At 41.7% G+C, this 22,076-nt stretch overlaps 1 protein-coding gene across 8 annotated transcripts in view; it reads right to left on the bottom strand.

The window, feature by feature from the left end:
* Positions 1-19,992, bottom strand: part of PIK3C2A (phosphatidylinositol-4-phosphate 3-kinase catalytic subunit type 2 alpha) — a 104,881-nt gene extending 84,889 nt beyond the window's left edge. For 6 of the 8 annotated variants that reach the window (XR_004479889.2, XR_004479890.2, XM_004285522.3 and 3 more), the window contains exon 1: positions 19,618-19,761. The gene's annotated coding sequence lies outside the window, so the exon portion shown is untranslated. Of the gene's footprint in view, positions 1-19,607; positions 19,762-19,824 lie in introns of those variants that run through there. The other 2 variants (XM_033416176.2, XM_033416175.2) reach the window with 2 other exon arrangements.
* Between the last annotated feature and the right edge of the window lie 2,084 nt (positions 19,993-22,076).

Raw genomic sequence — 22,076 nt, 5'->3', positions numbered from 1 at the left:
ACTAAGCCCGTGTACCACAACTACTGAGCCTGTGCTCTAGAGCCCGCGAGCCACAACTACTGAGCCCACGTGCCACAGCTACTGAGCCCGCACTCCTATAGCCCGTGCTCCACAGCAAGAGAAGCCACCGCAATGAGAAGCCCACACACTGCAACGAAGAGTGGCCCCCACTCGCCGCAACTAGAGAAGGCCCACGTGCAGCAACGAAGACCCAACGCAGACAAAAATAAAAATAAACAAAATAAATTTTTTTAAAAAACCACAGTAAGATACCACAACACACATATAACCCTGGGGAAAAAAATTAAATCTTATAATACTAAGTGATAAGAATATGAAACAATGGGAAAATCTAAGTTGGTACAACTGTTTCAGAAAACACAGATCAGGGACTTCCCTGGTTGTCCAGTGATTAAGAATCCGCCTTCCAATTCAGGGGATGCAGGTTCAATCCCTGGTATGGGAACTAAGATTCCCACATGCCGCGGGGCAATTAAGCATGCTTGTTGCAACTACTGAACCCATGTGTTCTGGAGCCAGCTTGCCACAACTAGAGAGAATCCCGCATGCCGCGACGAAGAGCCCACATGCCACAACAAAGGATCCCACATACCACAACTAAGACTTGACACAGCCAAAAATAATAAATAAATAAATATTAAAAAAAGAAAGAGGGGCTTCCCTGGTGGCGCAGTGGTTGAGAGTCTGCCTGCCAATGCAGGGGACACGGGTTCGAGCCCTGGTCTGGGAAGATCCCACATGCAGCAGAGCGACTAGGCCCGTGAGCCACAACTACTGAGCCTGCGCATCTGGAGCCTGTGCTCCGCAGCAAGAGAGGCCGTGATAGTGAGAGGCCTGCGCACCACGATGAAGAGTGGCCCCTGCTTGCCGCAACTAGAGAAAGCCCTCGCACAGAAACGAAGACCCAACACAGCCAAAAATGAATAAATAAATAAATAAATATTTTTTTTAAAAAAGAAAGAAAACGGATCATATATAGAAAAATTGAAGATACCCTTACTTTATGGCCCAGCAATTACATTCCATTGTATATACCCTAGAGAAATTCATGCATATGTGCACAAAATATGTACATAAGAACCTTCAAGTAACATTGCACATATTACCCCAAATAGAAAATAACCCTAATCTTTACCTGTCCGAACACGGATGAAGGAGAATACGTTGATGGTCTGTTTCTACACACATCACTTCTGACACCAAATGTACGGGTTTTTCCACACCAACAACCAGTTCTCCAACTCTCCCAGACACCAAATGGATGTTCACAATTCAATTCAATTCAGACACTACCCAGAGGTAATGTCAGACTCCACAGGTTAACAGGCACAGTCCCGCAAGACTGCTCTCATTGCAGATGCCAGTCTCAAGTACTGGATACCCAGGTTACCCACACTTCTGTCCAACTTGGGTTCAAATCAGGGGCTCCCAGGATCCCACCTCAGGTTTGATAATTCGCTAGTAAGGTTCACAGAACACGTGAAAATAGCTTACTTACCATTACCAGTTTATTATAGAGTAAACAAGTCAGGAACAACCAATGGAAGAAATGTATAGGGCAAAGTTGGGGGTGGGAAAATGCTCGGAGGTTCCATGGCTTCTCTGAAGTACCACCCTCCCAGCACCCCAGTGTGTTCACTAACCTGGAAGCTCCCTGAAACCCATCATTTAAGAGTTTTTACAGAGATTTTATTATATAGGCATGGTTGATTAAAACACTAGTCATTGATTAAAAAGAATGAAATAATGCCATTTGCAGTAACATGGATGGCCCTAGAAATTGTCATACTGAGTGAAGTAAGTCAGAGAGAGAAATAGAAATATCACATATCCTTATATGTGGAATCTAAAAAGAAATGATACAAATGAACTTATTTATAAAACAGAAACAGACTCATTGACCTAGAGAACAAACTTATGGTTACCGGGGGGAAGGGTGGAGGGAAAGTTAGGGAGTTTGGCATCAACTGTATACTCTCCTGTATTTAAAATGGATAACCAACAAGGACCTACTGTATAGCACAGGGAACTCTGCTCAATGTTATGTGGCAGCCTGGATGCGAGAGCAGTTTGGGAGAGAATGGATACATGTATACGTATGGCTGAGGCGCTCTGCTGTGCACTGAAACTATCATTGTTAATCGGCTATATTCCAGGAACTTCCCTGGTGGTCCAGTGGTTAAGACTCCACGCTCCCAATGCAGGGAGCCCGGGTTCAATCCCTGGTCAGGGAACGAGGATCCCACATGAGGCAACTAAGAGTTCACATACCACAACTAAAGATCCTGCATGCCACAACTAAGACAGGGCGCAGCTACATAAATATTTTTTAAAAATCAGCTATATTCAAATATAAAATAACAAGTTTTTTTTAAAAAGAGTTTTTACGGAGATTTTATTACATAGGTATGGCTGATTAAATCACTGGTCATTGATTAGCTCAATCTCTAGCTCCTCTCTCTTCCCCAGAGGTCAGGGGGTAGGGTTCAAAGTTCCAAACCTGCAGTCACACCTTGGTCTTTCTGGCAACCAGCCCTCATCCAGAAACTATCCAGGGATCCCAGACAACAGTCATCTTATTAACATACAAAAAGACAATGGTCTGGAGATTCCAAGAGTTTTAGGAGTTGTATGACAGGAACCAGGGACAAAGACCAAATGTTTATTTATTACATTGTAGTTCATTCAATGGAATTCTGTACATCAATGCCAATGAACGAATTAGAACCATAAAAAATGGCTAAAACTTAGAAACATAATGTTAAGCAAATGGAGAGACAAAAATACATATAACGATTCCATTCACATAAAGTTCAAAAACATGAAAAACTAAACTACATTGTTTAAGAATGCTTACATAACGGTATAACTTCAAAGAAAAGGAAAGGATTATCAAAAGTTAGAATAGTGGTTACTCATGGAGGGAGGAGAGATTTATGGTAAGGGAGAAGTACACTGGGGACTTCTGGAATACCAGCAACATTCTAGTTTCTAACGTTGCAACTGGTTACACAAGTGTTGGTTTTACAATTATTTGTTAAACAATCATATACGATTTATGCACTTTTTTCTGTTATTTCACAATATAAAAGAATCCACTCCCCACATATTTTAAATACATTTTCATGTCTATATTATACATGGTATGTGAAAAATAAAGAACACCTGCATTACGAATAGTATGTTGGGATTTTTCTTACCCACACGTGGCAAATTATGTGAACACAAGAAGTTCAACTTTTTAGTGATGCCGTAAAAAAATACAAGAGCTATACTGTCCTTTGTCATTTGCCAATCTATAGGCTAAATTAAGGACACTGCCCTAACTCATTAAGGGATATGGGGAAAGCGTTAAGACTGTAAAAGAAAACAACAAACTATAAAATATGGTTTTTCAAGTTTTCACCATCTGTGAATCACTTAATGGGCATTGCACATAACATGATCAATTTATGTAAAAAAATATACATTGCATTTAAAAACACAAGTAAAACATTTAAAAATGAATAGTAAGATATTCCTATCACTGAGATAGATGACTGCACACTCTCACCATTGTATGTATACCCAGTTTATTTATTTTGCTTATTTGAATTAAATTAGAAAATCTTAATTCAATTATAGCTTGTCAGGAAGGCAGCAATGTTTGGTAGTGGCTCTATGACAGCGGTCCCCAACCTTTTTGGCACCAGGGACCACTTTCCTGGAAGACAATTTTTCCATGGATGGGGGTGTGGCGATGGGGGGGTAGGGAATGGTTCAGGCGGTAATGTGAGTAATGGGGAGTGATGGGGAGCAATGCGGAGCGGCAGATGAAGCTTCGCTCCCTCACCCACCACTCACCTCCTGCTGTGCAGCCCGGTTCTTAACAGGCCTCGGACCGGTACTAGTCCGCGGCCTGGGGGTTGGGCACCCCTGCTCTATGAGATAGTTACGGATATGTACATAAAATCTTAGAGGCGTTACCTTCAAATATTTCTGAATTTGAGCATTTCTTCATTGCATTCCTGCTACCACCCTAGACCAACCATCATCTCTTGCCTGGATTAGTGAAATAGCCTCCCAATCTGTCTCCAGCACCCCTCCATCCTGCCCCTTCACACTATTCTCAACACAGCAGCCAGAGTGATATTGAAAAAGATCATCTCACCCCTATGCTCAGAACTTGCAACAGCTCCTATCTCAGAGAAAAGATAAAATCTTTACAATAGTCCACGAGGCACTCTAATATCTGGTCCCCTATTTCTTCTCTCCTATAACTCTCCTCTCTGCTACTGTCACATGAGCCTCCTTGTTCCTCAAATACATCATGTTTCTCACTCAGAGGCTTTGCTCTTCTGTTTTCTTTGACTGGACTGTTCTTCCCCTGGATAGCTGAATGACTCACTTTCTCGCCTCCTTCAAGTCTTTATTGAGAAGGTAACATATGAGTAAAGTCCTCCCTGATAACCTAGTTATAACCACAACTTTCTCTGACTCAACTGCCTATGCACTTTACTTATTTTCTTCTTAGCATGCAGTACCATCCAAAATACTGTATATTTTAGTTATTTATTTTATTGTCTATGTTTCCCCACTAGACTATAAAATTCATGAAGCTGGGATTTATCTGTTGGGTTCACCCTTGTATCCCCAAGCACCTAGAACAGTCCTAGAACAAGGAGGAAGCAGTTCTTCACTGTGGAGTGTCTTCGGTATTCTGTAACATACTCAAGAGTACACAAAAATAGACTCAAAATTAATATTTTAACCTAAGAGATACAACAGATTTTTAATCCACTCTTGTTGCATTCATTTTCATTTAAAGTACTTAGAAATCATCTTAAATGTGCCAAATAATAAACCATTAATTTCATTCTCTGAGGGAAGAAAATCATGTGTATATATTTTCAGAACGGTTCTTCAGAGCCCCATGTTTTTTAGACAGACTGAAACACATTACCATTTTAAGTACTTGTGGGAAATACAGTTCATCTCTACTTGCTAATTTAAGATACTGGCCTTGGTGGCTCAGTGATTGAGAGTCCGCCTGCCAATGCAGGGGACACGGGTTCATGCCCCGGTTCGGGAAGATCCCACATGCCGCAGAGCGGCTGGGCCCGTGAGCCATGGCCACTGAGCCTGTGCGTCCCCGCAACGGGAGAGGTCACAACAGTGAGAGGCCCGTGTACTGGAATGAATAAATAAATAAATAAAATACTGGCGTTGGGCTCAACAGAGCTATTTGGCTAGAGATGAACCTTCTTATCTATGCAAAACTAAAGAACTGAATAAAGTCATAAAAGTAGAGACTGAACTGGGATAATGCATAGAGCAAAGAGAGAAAAAAAGAAATCATGAGGGCCACAAATACTTAAACAGGAAACAAAAGGTCAAAGGAAAACAACAGATAAGTATAAAGACTGGTAACAGAAATAAGGAAATAGGATGTCCTAAAATGGAGATGTCACTATTGTCAGAAACTACAGAGATGACACAGGATGAGGACTGAAAAAACTCTAGATTTAAGACCTCATTTGTGATTATTTTAATAACTTTACTGAGATCTAATTAACTTATTATAAATTCATCCACTTAAAGCATACAATTTAGTTGTTTTTGGTATATTCAGAATTGTGTGACCACTACCAGATTTCAGAACATTCTCATCACCCCCGTAAGTAACTCTACCCATTAGCAGTCACTCCTCATTCCCCACCCCCAGATCCTCATTAGTGATTTAGATAAGTATAGAAAACTGAAAAAGTAAGGAATTAGAAGTAAAAAGGGCATATTCTTTGACAGTAAAAGGAACTAGGTAGACAGGAGGAGGTGTCAGGAATGGCTGTTTAAAATGGGAAAGGATTTCAACATGTGGTAGGTTGAAGAGAAGGATTCAGGGCACAAAGATTGAAAGGCACAAGAGACAGGAGATAAATACTAGCTCAGATACTGGGTAGTGTTGAAAAAGAGAATCAGAAGCATAGTTGGAAGGGTCTGACTTGCAAAGGAAGAGAAACCTTAGGAGACTGAGGTGATAGAGGTAAGAAACTACTAAGTCAATAACTAAAAAGGGAGGACTGGGAAGAGCCAATGATGGAAAGCAGATTTACCTTTTTTTTAATATAAATTTATTTATTTATCTATTTATTTTTGGCTGCGTTGGGTTTTTTTTGCTGTGCGCGGGCTTTCTCTAGTTGCGGCGAGCAGGGGCTACTCTTCGTTGTTGTGCGTGGGCTCTAGGCGTGCAGGCTTCAGTAGTTGTGGCACGTGGGCTCCGTTGTTGTGGCCTGTGGGCTCTAGAGCGCAGGCTCAGTAGTTGTGGCGCATGGGCTTAGCTGCTCCGTGACATGTGGGATCTTGCCGGACCAGGGCTCGAACCCGTGTCCCCTGCATTGGCAGGCGGATTCTTTACCACTGCACCACCAGGGAAGCCCAGATTTACTTTTCACTATCTAAACTTTGGTAGAGTTTTAAATATTTCATCATTTGCAGGCTATTTTAAAACAAAGGTGATAAATATGTAATAGAGGGTTTTTCTCTTACTAGGATATACAAAGTGGCAAGAGACTGTCACTCTCATGCCAACAATAAAAAACAATCTAAATAAGCTAAAAAAAAATAGTTTTAAGACATCAGAGAGTAGAGGACATAAAAAAAACAAATAAATTAAATTCCAGAAAGTGATAAACCCTTTACAGGAGAAGGAGTCCCATCACTACTCTCAACCCTGATACAGCAGGAGGAGGAGGAATGCACTGTAGACAGGAATAAGGAGAAATAAGCCAGACTTTTAACAGTCACATGTAGGCTAGCATGACAGATTACCATTCTGAGAAGAGATAGAGGCAAGTCTGAGTGGTCTAAAACACTAGATTAAGAATTATAAGGGCTTCCCTGGTGGCGCAGTGGTTGAGAGTCCGCCTGCCGATGCAGGGGACACGGGTTCGTGCCCCGGTCTGGGAAGATCCCACATGCCGCGGAGCGGCTGGGCCCGTGAACAAGTCTGTACCCACCCACCAAATCTTTTCCATGGGTCTTCACTAAAGGCACAGCTAGCATAGTGAAAGCTGGGGACATGGCAGAAGAGCTGAAAGAGATCCCCTGTGAGGTTCGTGGGCCTCCCTGAAGTACAAGGCAGCCACCTGCCCCTAAAAAAGACCGGGGAGGTGAGCAGGGAGAAATCCATCATAGCACTCCAAGCTCTCAGCTACCAGTGGCTCAGGACATAGCAGGAGAGTTGAGAAAAAGCCCCCCAAGGCATTCCAGGCCTTTAAGGCTGTAAGACAGCTGCCCTCCAGAGGCTGGGGTAATGGAAGCAAGACAGAGATCTCATGAGACACAGAAAGCAGGACTAGAGAACAAAGAAACTTCCCAGCAACCTAAAAAGCTGGCAGCTAGGCTGCAGAACAAATCTCTGGAATCAAGTCAATGCTCAGATCCCAAATCCTGCTAAAGAGAAAGTTATAATTCTGCCCCAAAGTATTTCAATGTAGTGGTGAATCGAATCAAATTAAAGCTGCAACAGAGCACGGACCCATTTTACTTATAAATCAAACTTTCTCAATTTAACGGCCTGACAGAATACAGGGCATTTTGGAGGCAAATATTAAGTAAATAATAAGTAAACTTCAGTATCTACTCTTGTTTTATATAAGTTGTCTGGCATATAATCAAAGATTATAAGACAAACAAGAAAATGTGGCCCATGGTATTAGAAACAGTCAAAATAAGCAGACACAGAGATGGCCCAAATGCTGAAATTGTCAAATAGGAATTTTAAAGTAATTAGCATGAAAATGCTAAATTTAGCACAAGAGGTAGATGATATACATGAAGCAGAGGAGGATTACAGCAGAGTAATACAAATTATTTAAAGAATGAAAAAGAAATATCAGAAAGGAAAAATATATCAGAAATGAAGAATTAATTAGATGGACTTAACAACAAAGAAAAGACTGGTAAACTCAGAAACAAATCAAAAGAAAATATTCAAACTAAAAGAGAAAAAAAGAGGGGGAGAGGTAAAATAGCATGCCTGAGTTCTATGGGACAATTTCAAATGGTGTAACATACATGTATTTGGAGTCCCAGGAGAGGATAGAGAGACTGAACAGAAGAAATATTTGAAGAGAAAATGGCCACAAACTTTCTATAAGTGAAGAAAGACATCACCAAGCAAATCTCAAGTTGCGAAGACAAAATAAGATAAAAATATACCAGACAATTAACCTAGTGGGGTTGCAGAGTAATACGATTAAACAACTACCTGAAAGAAACGGCTTCAGATTTTACTAACATTGGTGGAGTTAAGGTCAAATCAATATAATATCTAGGGACTTCCCTGGTGGCACACTGGTTAAAAATCCACCTGCCAATGTGGAGGACACGGGTTGGAGCCCTGGTCCAGGAAGATCCCACATGCCGTGGAGCAACTAAGCCCATGTGCCACAACTACTGAGCCTGTGCTATAGAGCCCACAAGCCACAACTACTGAGCCCGCATGCCACAACTACTGAAGCCCATGCACCTAGAGCCCCTGCTCCACAAGAGAAGCCACCGCAATGAGAAGCCCGCACACCACAACGAAGAGTAGCCCCCACTCGCCACAACTAGAGAAAGCCTGCACGCAGCAATAAAGACCCAATGCAGCCAAAATAAATAAATAAATAATTTTTAAATATACATATAATCTCTAGAGAGTCTGTTCCTAAAGAACCAGGGAGGTTTCTATAATAATTTCACTTCTACAATTTAATCATTTTTTTCCAAATTTAGATACGTTAAACGTGCAGAGTTATATTTCTATGTTTAGGGTTATGCCACAGTAAAACTTCCTTACTTCAACCTAATTTTAGTGGAATTTTAGTGAAATGTTTTTTGACAAGAATCAAGAATAAGTTAAACCACCAAGCTCTATTATCCAAAATCAAAAATCTTCTCTCAAAAAAATAATAATCCTAAAACCTCCATCTATCAATATGAACTTTTATAATTAAACTTAATATACCTCCAAGGAGGGGAAAACTAGCATATTCAATTATTAGGCGTAATAGGAAGCCAAAGGTGTGTTTTATGCAAAGACATTTACGTGATTTGCGTTGTTCAAAGATCTCTATTTGCTCTATGGAAAACAGATGTAAGAAAAACAAAAATGGAAACCAGGAGACCAATTAACAAATAACTGAAATGGTACAGGAAAGAACCAGTAATAACTTGAATTCGGATGACAGCAATGGAAATGTTAAGTGGCTTGATTTAAACAAGCAAACAAAAAAGATAAGTTTAGACAGTAAATAAAATGTGGGGAAAAAAGTAATAGAGAATGATTTAGATGGGGGGTAATATTTTTAATAGTAGAATGAGAGAAAAGATGAAATTGGAACCATAACCTGGACATAAGAAAAGAGTGAAGTCATGGGAAAAGCTAAGAAAAGAGACTTCCCAAGGTTCTTCACAAGTTTAAAGATGTATGAGCTGAGCCTGGCTCTCGCATTCTTTAACCTCTATACCACACTTACAATTATGCTTTGCCCAATATTATAAGCAATTAATAAAGGGCTTAATTCTCCCATTTTGACAAAAATCAACAGCTACGCTGTAGTACAATAAGCAACTAGCAGTCATTATACCACCTTCAGCTCTTACGAGCAGCATTCTACACATAAGGGGTTCACAACCAGAGCATTCATCCAGAACAACTTTCTATATCTGCTTATGCATATCACTGTATGTGGCTGGGAATGGGACAAAGGTGGGGATACTGTCACAGCAAGAGGTTCCTGTTCAAAGACATTTTACTGACAAAGCAGTTTTCAATCTAACCCAGAATCCCAACAGTAGTATTGTTTTGTGAAGATAATTACTGAACTTTGGACTACTTTATTGTTCATTCATTTAACATGAATCATTAAATATACCCTGACATTACCCCAATTTCAACATGGCAAATAACAGTAAGCTTCTGTGCTGTTATGGTATATGCCTCCATTTCCAACATGGCTTAAGGTAGGAGAAAATAAAACTGGATTGCAACTGAGAATCACCAAATGGGGAATAATAATGAAAAACTGACATGAATACTGCTGGAATTTTTCTCCTAAACTCCATCAATTTCTGTGGCTAACAAAATTCTATTTTCACATGACATCAAATGCATGAAATTACTAGTTTTATAGAACAACAGTGATAACAAAGAGAAGAAAATGAAGTAGCAGCAAGACCCAAGCTCAAATATCAGACCTTCCTCTTACTGTATATTCCTAAACAATTTACTTAATCTGCCTATGTCTTAGTTTTCTCATCTGTAAAACACAGGTATCTTACAGCGTAGTCAGAGTTAAATAAAATAATATACATATGCTCTTAGTATATAACAGGCATAAAAAAATACATGTATTACGGGACTTCCCTGGTGGTGCAGTGGATAAGACTCTGCACTCCCAATGCAGAGGGCCCGGGTTCGATCCCTGGTAAGGTAACTAGACCCCACACGCATGCTGCAACTAAGAGTTTGCATGACAAAACTAAGGAGCCCGCATGCTGCAACTAAGGAGCTGGCAAACCGCACTAAGGAACCCTGGTGTCACAACTAAGGAGCTCACCTGACACAACTAAGGAGCCCATGTGCTGCAACTAAGGAGCCCACCTGCTGCAACTAAGACCCCATGCAACCAAATAAATAAATATTTTCAAGAGACATGCATTACACCTGTTCAACTATTGGAACAACCATCAGTACATTCCTACCTTTTTTTTTTGCGGGGGGGACTGCATTGGGTCTTCATTGTTGCATGTGGGCTTTCTCTAGTTGCAGCGAGCAGGGGCTACTCTTCCTGCGGTGCACGGGCTTCTCACTGTGGTGGATTCTCTTGTTGCGGAGCACAGGCTCTAGGCGCACAGGCTTCAGTAGTTGTGGCTCACAGGCTCTAGAGCACAGGCTCAGTAGTTGTGGCACATGGGCTTAGTTGCTCTGCGGCATGTGGGATCTTCCCAGACCAGGGCTCAAACCTGTGTCCCCTGCATTGGCAGGCAGATTCTTAACCACTGCGCCACCAGGGAAGTCCCATTTTTTAAAAATATTTATTTATTTATTTTTGGCTGCGTGGGATCTTAGTTTCGGCATGCGGGATCTTTCAGTGCAGTGTGTAGGTTCCAGAGTGTGTGGGCTCAGTAGTTGCGGCGTGTGGGCTTAGTTGCCCTGCGGCACGTGGAATCTTAGTTCCCCAACCAGGGATCGAACCCGCATCCCCTGCATTGGAAGGTGGATTCTTAACCACTGGACCACCAGGCAAGTCCCTGTTCCTACCATTTAAAAAGGCAGCTTAGGGACTTCCCTGGCGGTCCAGTGGTTAAGACTCTGCACTTCCACTGCAGGGGGCGCAGGTTTGATCCCTGGCTGGGGAACTAAGATCCCACAAGCCTCGTGGCATGGCCAAAAAAAACCAGGCAGCTTACTGCCAATAAGCACATGAAAAGATGCTCAACGTTATTATTCATTAGGGAAACGCAAATCAAAACCACAATGAGATACCACTTCACGCCTACTAGAATGACTATAATTTTTAAAAAGGATAGGGACTTCTTCCCTGGTGGCGCAGTGTAAGAATCTGCCTGCCAATGCAGTGGACAGGGGTTTAAGCCCTGGCCTGGGAAGATCTCACATGCCACGGAGCAACTAAGTCCGTGCACCACAACTACTGAGCCTATGCTCTACAGCCTGCGTGCCACAACTACTGAAGCCCGCATGCCTAGAGCCAGTGCTCCGCAACAAGAGAAGCCACCGCAGTGAGAAACCCACACACCGCAACAAAGAGTAGCCCCACTCGCCACAACTAGAGAAAGCCTACGTGCAGCAACAAAGACCCAATGCAGGCAAAATAAATAAATAGATTAGTTTAATTTTAAATAAATAAATTAATTAAATAATTTTTGGCCACGCCACACAGCTTGTTGGATCCTAGTTCCCCGACCAGGGATTGAACCCGGGCCCTCAGCAGTGAGAGTGTGGAGTCCCAACCACTGGACCACCAGGGAATTCCCCACAATTTTTAAAGGTTACATTCCATTTATAGTTATTATAGACTACTGACTATATTCCCTGTATTGTGCAATATATCCTTATAGCTTATTTTATACATAATAGTTTGTACCTCTTAATCCCCTACCCCTATATTGCCCCTCTCCCCTTCCCTCTCCCCACTGGTAACCACTAATTTATTCTCTATATCTGTGAGTTTGTTCCTTTTTTTGTTATATTCATTAGTTTATTGTATTTTTAGATTCCACATATAAGTGATATCATATAATATTTGTCTTTCTCTGTCTGACTTATTTCACCTAGCATAATATCCTCCAAGTCTATCCATATTGTTGCAAATGGCAAAATTTCCTTCTTTTTATGGCTCAGTAGTATTCCACTGTGTGTGTGTGTGTGTGTGTGTGTATACACTACATCTCTACCAATTCATCTGTTGATGGACACTTAGCTTGCTTCCATATCTTGGCAATTAAGTAGAGTTATACAGACAGAAAGTAGATTAGCAATTACCAGGAGCTAGGACGAAGGGGAATGGGTAGTTACTGCTTAATGGGTACAGAGTTTCTGTTTGGAGTGATGAAAAATTTTGGAAATAGTGGTGATGGTTGCATAACATTGTACATATGTCACTGAATTAACTGTACACTTAAAATTGGTTAAATGACAAATTTTGTTATATATAATTTACAATAAAAGTCATTAGAAAGTCATCATGACAGAAACCTTCACACAATTTCCACACAAAAAACTTAATTCTAGAATCTTGTGTTTTTGACAATTAGCAAATATAGTTTACAAACATAAAAAAAACAATAAGGGAAGCCAGGTCCAGAGTTTATGGGAATTCTCTGTACTATCTTAACAATTTTTCTGTAGTCTAAAACTGTTCTAAAAATTAGTTTGGTTTCTTTCTTTTAAAGGGTTTATTGAATCTCAAAACATTATGCTAAGTGAAAGAAGCCAGACTTAGAAGGCTATAGGTACCGTAGGATGCCAATTTACATGACATTCCTGGAAGGCAAAACTATATAAATGAGGGGGCTTCCCTGGTGGCGCAGTGGTTGAGAATCTGCCTGCTAATGCAGGGAACACGGGTTCGAGCCCTGGTCTGGGAGGATCCCACATGCTGCGGAACAACTAGGCCCGTGAGCCACAACTACTGAGCCTGCGCGTCTGGAGCCTGTGCTCCGCAACAAGAGAGGCCGCGATAGTGAGAGGCCTGCGCACCGCGATGAAGAGTGGCCCCCGCTTGCCACAACTAGAGAAAGCCCTCGCACAGAAACGAAGACCCAACACAGCAAAAATAAATAAATTAACAAACTCCTACCCCCAACAACTTAAAAAAAAAACAAACTATAGAAATGAAAAAGAAAAATCAGTTGTTGCCAGAGACTGGAGGGTGAGTGGGAGGAAACAATTACAAGGGGCAAAAGGACACTTTCTAAAGCGGCTGAATTATTCCATATCTTAATTGTGGTGGTGGCAGTTACACACTGTCACTATTTCTCAAAATTTATAGAGCTGTACACCTAAAACAGATACATTTTACTATAAGTAAATTATATATCAATAAATCTGAGTTAAACAAAACAAACAAACAAAAACATGACATGACACTGTAACTGTTCAGGTTTTTTTTTTTTTTTTTTGGCTGCGTTGGGTCTTTGTTGCTGAGCGCGGGCTTTCTCTAGTTGCAGTGAGCGCAGGCTACTCTTCGTTGCGGTGCGCAGGCTTCTCACTGCTGTGGCTTCTCTTGTTGTGGAGCACAGGCTCTAGGTGCGCGGGCTTCAGTAGTTGTGGCACACGGGCTCAGCAGTTGTGGTGCACGGGCTTAGCTGCTCTGCGGCATGTGGGATCTTCCCTGACCAGGGCTTGAACCCGTGTCCCCTGCATTGGCAGGCGGATTCTCAACCACTGCGCCACCAGGGAAGCTCCCATGTCATGTATTTTAATACAGGCAGAATTCCAGTCTGATAAATGTCATCATGAGATCCAGTCAGATGAAACCAGGCTATAGTCTCGAGACAAAGAGCACATTTCCCAACTCAGCACTATAGTCTAAAAAACACTTACACACTAAACTAAAAAGAAGGGACTTCCCTGGTGGTACAGCGGTTAAGAATCCTCCTGCCAATGCAGGGGACATGGGTTCGAGCCCTGGTCTGGGAAGGTATCACATGCCACGGAGCAACTAAGCTCGTGCGCCACAACTATTGAGCCCGCGTGCCACAACTTGCCACAACTCCTGAAGCCCACATGCCTAGAGCCCGAGCTCCGCAACAAACAGAAGCCACTGCAATGAGAAGCCGGAGCACTGCAACCAAGAGTAGCCCTCGCTGGCCACAACTAGAGAAAGCCCACGCTCAGCAACGAAGACCCAACGCAGCCAAAAATAAATTAAAAAGAAACAACAACTAAAAAGAAGAGTCAGAACAGTTATAAATTACATTATGAACACATATAAAGTGACTTAATAAATCAATCTGGTTATGGCTACTCACAGCACTATGGTTTTGTTTACAGGTAATTAGGTCTCCTTTAGAGTTTACGGGGGGTGGGGGATACCTGCTTTGCATAATTTCCAAAACTGCAAATAAAACATTTGAAAAAGTGTTTTCCTGGTCCCTAATTAGGCAGGTATTTAAGTGCACGTATCTCTCCCATCAACATCCATGTTCTTTTCCCACCTCACCAGAAGGTAAGTACCTCTTACCTTTGATTTCATTCTACTGTCTCCTCTCATATTCCCCACCCCTTTATCTAGAAGGACTGCCTTTGCTTTTTCCCCACATTCCACAGTAGAACTTTAACAATACTTAACGTCTTCCTGCTTCTACTAGTATTTTCTGAAAGTAAACTGCCAATTTCAGTTTTTATAGGAAAATACTCTTTTAAAAAATGACCTGTTTCAATTAGAATTACCCATATTGAAAAATTTTTAACCGATTTTCCTTTATGAACACTGCCTATTCTTTTCTCATAGTAAAATTCTTATCAAATCCCTACTCATTTAACAGGAACTCACATTACTCTACTGCTCATTATAGTCAACAACCTCTCTTTCCGTACTCTTAGCCACGTCTTCCACACTACTCAAGCCTCAACAAGTTCACAGCACGTGCTAAGATTTCCTGAATCATCCAAATAATATAAAAGTTCTGACCACTGGCCTCTAAATTTATATTGCAGATGTCTATTCTCATTTCCTACTTCACCTCTGTCTTGCCTTTATCTTTTTAAATAAACTTTGCAAATCCTTCCTTAAAGCTATACTTTCTCTCTTATCTAAGTTTTTCCCCAAGTTGTTCCCGGTACACTGAAATAATTCTGTCCTTAACACTTCATCACCTTCTTCCTACAGTAACAGTTTAAGATCTAAACCCTCTACTCAAAAATCAAACATCTTGCCTGGTTAACTCATCTATTTTAAATGTAACTATACTATCCCTTACATTTTTTCTTTCCCATTAATAATTTTTAATAACGAAATTACTTTCTGCTATATGTATTGTAGTTGGTCTCTCCAAGTTGGAATATAAATTCCTTAAAGGCAGGAAGTACCCATTAATACACACTCCAAAATCTGTTAAGTGCTATGTATCTAAACACTGAAGTACTACAGAAGAGATGCAATGAAAAGAACTCTAGGCTTAGCATTGTAAGACACTGTAAATTCAAGCAATACCGCTAATGTGTTATTCTAAACAAGTCACAACTTCACTGGGTCTCATTTTCCTCTTCAAGAAAATGAGAAAATACCTGCCCCATTTATTTCAGAGAATAAGGTTTGGGGGAGAGGGGAGCATTACTTACTCTATAATCATTAATCAATACAAATGTAACGATATAATTTATCATTTTTAAAAATTTTTTAATTTAATTTTATTTATTTATTTTTGGCTGCATTGGGTCTTTGTTGCTGTGCGCAAGCTTCCTCTAGTTGCAGCGAGCGGGGGCTACTCTTGGTTGCGGTGCTTGGGCTTCTCATTGCAGTGGCTTCTCTTGTTGCAGAGCACGGGCTCTAGGTATGTGGGCTTCAGTAGTTGTGGCTTCAGTAGTTGTGGCTCGCGGGCTCTAGAGCACAGGCTCAGTAGTTGTGGTTTATGGGCTTAGCTGCTCCACAGCATGTGGGATCTTCCTGGACCAGGGCTTGAACCCGTGTACCCTACACTGCCAGGCGGATTCTGAACCACTGTGACCAGGGAAGCCCACTTTATCATTGTTAGTCATAGTTATCATGACTAAAATAAGCCTCTGTTTTTTTTTTTAAACCAAACTCAATGCACAACAAATTAAGTGAATCAGCACTGTACATCATTTATCAATAATGTAACTTTTGTACTGTAAGACTAACAGAAAGCCATATGTTTAACAGTAGGGATGTTCATTTTATAGTATCTTAATTCATTCTCAAGGTTAAAAGATAAATACACTGCTAAACCAATAATAACTGCCTTCTAATCTATTAAAATCAAGAGTGTTTAAAAACCCCATTCACTTTTGTACCCAAATAGCTGAAATAAAAATTTTAAGAAATCCAAAATGTAGTTTAAAATTGTACAAATCTCCATTTTTAACTGCCTAAAATGTCCATGTGCACTATCTCACTGTATTTTGAATCCATCACATGTTATAAATAACAGACTGCAGAGACAAGGAGAGATACAAAGTATATATAAAAACACAAAATAAAGATATTTCAAAATGTGACTGCACCAGACACAGGGAAAACAAAGTTTCTTCTAGTCCCAACCAAAACCCTATGAACAACCTGAAAAATCTCCTACAGCAACATCATTTTCAAGTATGACTATAATTCCAATCAAAAGAACATCATATATGACTACTATCAAAATGACTAGAAATTATAAATTACTACATTTATACATTTCTCATAGGAGTTGCTTTTCCTTTTCAAGCAGGAATCCAAGACAGAAAAGCAGAATTTTCATATGCTAGATCTGCATTGTCTAAGATGGTATGTACTAACCACAAACACCTATTGAGTGCTTGACAAGTAGCTAGTCCAAAGTAAGATATGTTTTAAGTGTAAAATGTTCACCAGATTTCAAGATTTACCAAGAAAATGTACAATATCTTACATACGTGGCTGTCATTTAATATTTCTACTGGACATCATTGATTTAGATGTAGTCCAACTCTCAAATGAAAAAAACAAGGTACCAGAGCAGGGTCTGGAAGCTGATAACCTCTATCCTGCCCTCATTAATAAAAGGAATTCACACTTTGAGACTCAATTTGAGCATCTCTGTCCTCATGAGATGCACTCATTCCCTCTCCATCTCTCAGCCCAGGTGATCACATCCTTTTTAGTGTTTTGGATCCACAACCCTTATATGCCCTTATAACCATACTGTTATAATTTGTGTTTGTCTCCCCCAGATGGACTAGAGAACTTACTGGGGACAAGCACTATCTCATTCATTTTTCTATTACTAGAACCACTGCTGTACCAGACACCCCTATAGGTCCTCTGAAAACAAGATCTTCCATACGGTCAATTCTTAGCCTTACTCAGGTACAACTAACTAATCACATCGTGTACTGTGTGAATGAACTGCACTAAAACATTCACCTTTATCATTTACCTGTCTTAAATTATTTTTGGAATACAGCAAATACAATAAAAATGGATAATTTATATTATCAAAGAAACACAAGTTACAAAACATTAAAAAAAAAAGTGCTTCACCCTGTTGCTCTGAAAAGTTTGCTCTGATGCTCTGATAACAACTCTGAACTCTTGGGAAATTCAATACTCTTGGTTAGGTATAAGTTCATTTATTTAATGTGCTTACTAAGTGCAAAAACATTGGGCTAGATAAAGAAGGATTCCTGGACATGGAAACTGATGCAGCAATCTCCAATTAATTGAAAATTTTAGAACCATTTACAGAAGAGAAAAACAAAGAATCATATGCTTAACATACAACTAATTACATAAAGTTATAGTTTCTAGAATGCAAGCATGCCAACTTTTATATTCCGTGAAATAGAAAAAGTTGTGAAACCTATGGACGGAAACACTATATTGCTTGCCAAGAAAAACTGCAAGCAACACTGCATACAGAACACAAATCACAACAGAGATTTTCGTAAAAAAAAATTGTTTTAGAATCTATTAATTTAGGCAAAATTACTTCAAGCCTATGTAAAATCACTCATGAATTAGGTTTGAGTTAAGTAATTCAGTCAAAATGCTTTTCAGTACTCAAAGACCGGTAATATTCAACAAGCAGTTATCTTCGACGGTACAGACCTCAACCAACGCACTTCGGTCTAATTTGCTACTACGAATAAGAGCATCAGCCCCAGCCCTGGCAGAGTTGCTGAGAGGTGTCTTATGTGGAAACTTAATCACAAGCCAAGGAGGCAAAGGTACAAAGTCTCTCCTGGAATCAATGTTCCTGGAGCCCCCTATGGCCGTCCCTCTTTTTATACTACGTCTTCACCACTCTTCTAAGAATAGCTTTCTTTTTTCTGCATCTCTTCTAATCTGTGGCTTTGCTGCTCCAGTATGTTACACAATTTTCCCAACAGAACTTTTCTGCCTGACACCCACCTGGAAAGATTTTAGGGTACCTCTCTAAGAAGTAATCTTGTTCACAGAGAAAGGCCTCCTTCCTTACACCCAATTCAACATCCACTGTTCAAAATAAAAATATAATTACAACCTGAACTTCCATCAGGCTAATATAGGGAAAGAACCACCACAGGCTCTCTCTTCCACGTTCTGTATCTCCAGACTTTATTCCTCACTTACTTTTCTCCTTCCTCATTTCCCTCCTCAATCCCTGCTCCCCCCAGAAAAAATTCCACAGCTGGAGAATCTCGTTCTTAAAGCCAAACCATTTAGTGAGGAAAATAAGCATGCGCTTTTTTCCCTTCAATTATTTATTGTTCCTCCGTCATTCAGGAAGAGTTAAGCAAATATTTTTAATCTGATCGCCCTCCCAGAAAGATGATGCACTAAATACACACTGAAATAATACTGTCTTCCCCGAAGCAAGTGGATTCGCGGCCAAAAAAAAAAAAAAAAAAAGGAACCGGGGTGGGGGTGGGGTTGGAGAAAAAGGATCGTTCGCCCCCAAAGCCGGAGATGGGACAAGGAGGAGAAAAGCAGCGGGGGTGGGGGGATGCGGGTCACAGCTGAGAAGTGCAGCACACACAGTCGCCAGAATCCAACAATTCGACCAGAGGGTAGGACCGGCCATCGCGGCTCCGGCCGGGTCCCGAGAACCAGGGGGTGGCTTCTCCTCCCCCCTTGGGACAAAACTAACTCCCAGGCGCGACCCCCTCCGCCCCCGACGAGAGGGTCCTGGTGGGACGCAAGCACCTTCGGAGGGGCAGCTGGCAACGGCCTGGATGGAAACAAGGCCCGGAGGGAGGTAAGTCGATTAGGTCAGCGCCGAGAGTACGGGATGGAGGGTCAGAAGCGGGCACTCGGGGGACTCGGGGCCGCGGCAAGAGACCCTCCCAAGACCCCCGGGGCCCTTCGCCGCATTTGCAGAGCAGGGTCCCAGGTTCCGGCCCCCGCCGCACCTACCGCTCCTCACCTCACGCTGCCTGACCCTCTGCCTCCACCGCAACCCAAGCCTCCACAGCCACCACGGTCCGAACCATTTTCCACTCGGCCGCCTCAGCTGCTGCCGAAAGCATCGGCAGAGTCTGGGGCCAGCCAAGCAGATACGTCACTTCCGGCCGGTTAAGCACCGCCTTCCGTGCCCAGGCTTCTCGTGGATTGGCTGGTGTGGACGGCCTACCTGAGGAGTGGGCGGGGCTTGGGCGCGTCGCGTGAGGCGCTAGCTGGGGGAGCGTAGGGGTGACTCCGGCTCCCCGGGAGGAGTGCCGTGCGGGTTCAGGACGTCTCTCTGTGCAGCCCCAGAACAGTGGAGGGGGTCTCCGGGGACCCCAGTCGGCCACCTCTCAGGCCCGGCGTCCAAAGTCCCCCCCCCAACCACCGAACTGTTCTATTGTTCCCGTGCCCTCTCCTGGGACTCTGCACTCGGCTGCATCCGGGCTGCAGCTCCCAGATTCGTGGTTTTGGCCCCAGGCCCGAGGAGATTAGTTTGTGATTGGAGGACTGAAGGGAACAGGCAAGATATAAAATCGTTCACTCCAACCAGCGTTTACCGAGTCCTCACAGTGGATCAGGTGCTGCGGGGTGTGTAATTAGTAGTCAGCCCATCACGTGGATCGTTTAAAGTGCTTTCACATCAGTGTCTCATCTAATCTCACAACAGCCAGGTGAAGAAGATGGCCTAATAATAACTCACAGCCAGACGGCTCTTTTCTACATTACAAAATATCTTCACATACAATCTCCATAATAACACTTTCCTCATGAGAATTGAATGAGATTATGCTTGTAAAGTTTTAGCCCTCAAATGTTAGATTAAAAAAATTACATGACCATGTTAAGCACATAGGAAAATTAAACCCATTTACAGATGGTGAAGCTGGGGGCATGATTCAAACTCAGTTCTGACTCTAATCCATAGTATTTTTGTCCCTTAAACAGTAAGAGAAGAGCTCCTTCCAGAGGTTCCCAGTCTAATGTGATAGACTAGTATGGGCTGCAATTCTCCGACAGAAAAAAAAAAAAAGTGAGAAAGCTGTAAGAGAAGTAAAAACTCACTTCCAACAAGTAGTGGAATATAAATCCGATTTTTCTTTCGTCTTTTTTTTTTTGGAGGGAGGATTTGAAGTGGATGAAGCCCTCTAATCACTGTAATAAACATGCCTATGCCTCCCAGGAAATGAGAGTGGCTGGAGTTGCTAGTCTATGAAGTCTAGAAGCAACTATATGATTATTCCTTGTGTCTGTGGCTACCAGCTCTTGTTCCACCCACCCTTCCTACTCCTGGTTTTCCACCAACTCCCCTCCTCCCCCCATGTACACACACTTCCAGGCAGGCTTTACACACTCTCGAAGAATGTCCCTTAGGAATCTGCTTAGTGCTACAGCATTGTTCTGCTTTATCTTTTGATCAAAGGAGGAATTTCTAGAATTGGCAGCTCTTTCAGGAGATTAAAAGGGGAGGGGAAAACCAATTGTCTCGGGCTCGTTTCCTATCTTCTGCCCCAGAATTGAGTGTGCCTTCCTTCAGAAAAGAAGGACGGGGACTTGAGAGAACACTGTGTCTTGAGGGAAGATTATCTGTTTGACTTTTTTGTATCCTTCTTACATTTTTCTTAGGAGAAATATTTTCTCTGGTTCCCAGCAGCAGAGGGCCCTTGCTTGAGTGAGTTCCTTGTTGCAGTTCAGACTTCATTATTTTATTACTGTTTTATTATGGCTCTTGAATGGCCAATACTTCATAGGCTTTGATCAATCAGAAGGGTCCCAATAAGAAGAGGAAGAAAGGGAGCTTGATGGTTCTCTGGATTCCAAAAAAGCAGCATTCACAAACTACCAGGTGTCAAGAATCTGAAATGGTAGCTCTTGCTTAGCTTATCTCATCTCTCTGGCAATAGGCATATGAAGATGCACGTGTGAACAATAGAAACACAAACTTCTAGGAGAAAGTGCAAACTGGTGCTGCTGTCATTTGGAACCAAATAGAACATACCTGGCAGCTGTTTCTCCTCTTTCCCTTCTCCCACTGGCTTCAATATTAAGGTTTAAAGGTAGAGAAAAGAATTGAGGAGGAGGCATTATACTTTTAAGTGTTCCAATCCTAACCTCCCACAGGGAACTTCACAGCACCACAAATATTCCCAAACTTCTTCCAGTACCAAATGAGAAATGGGCAACCTTGTTTTACCACAGATAAAAATAGTAGCTGACATTTATTGAACATTTGCTAAGGCCAGTCCTTGTTCTTAGTGCTTTACAAGTCATGGAGAGGAATTTACAAGAATCCCTCCAACAACCTCATAAAACGGTACCATTATGATATCCTCATTTTATAGCTGAGGAATTTGAGGAACAGAGAACATGAGTAATTTGCCCACAGTCACACAGCTACTAAGTACTGTAGCTGGGATCCAAAGCTGGGTGGGACTGCATGCC

The sequence above is a fragment of the Orcinus orca genome, chromosome 8 (genome assembly GCF_937001465.1).
Source record: "Orcinus orca chromosome 8, mOrcOrc1.1, whole genome shotgun sequence".
Lineage (NCBI taxonomy): Eukaryota > Metazoa > Chordata > Mammalia > Artiodactyla > Delphinidae > Orcinus > Orcinus orca.
The sequence above is the reverse complement of the archived record's forward strand: the minus strand, read 5'-3'. Positions and strand labels throughout refer to the sequence as shown.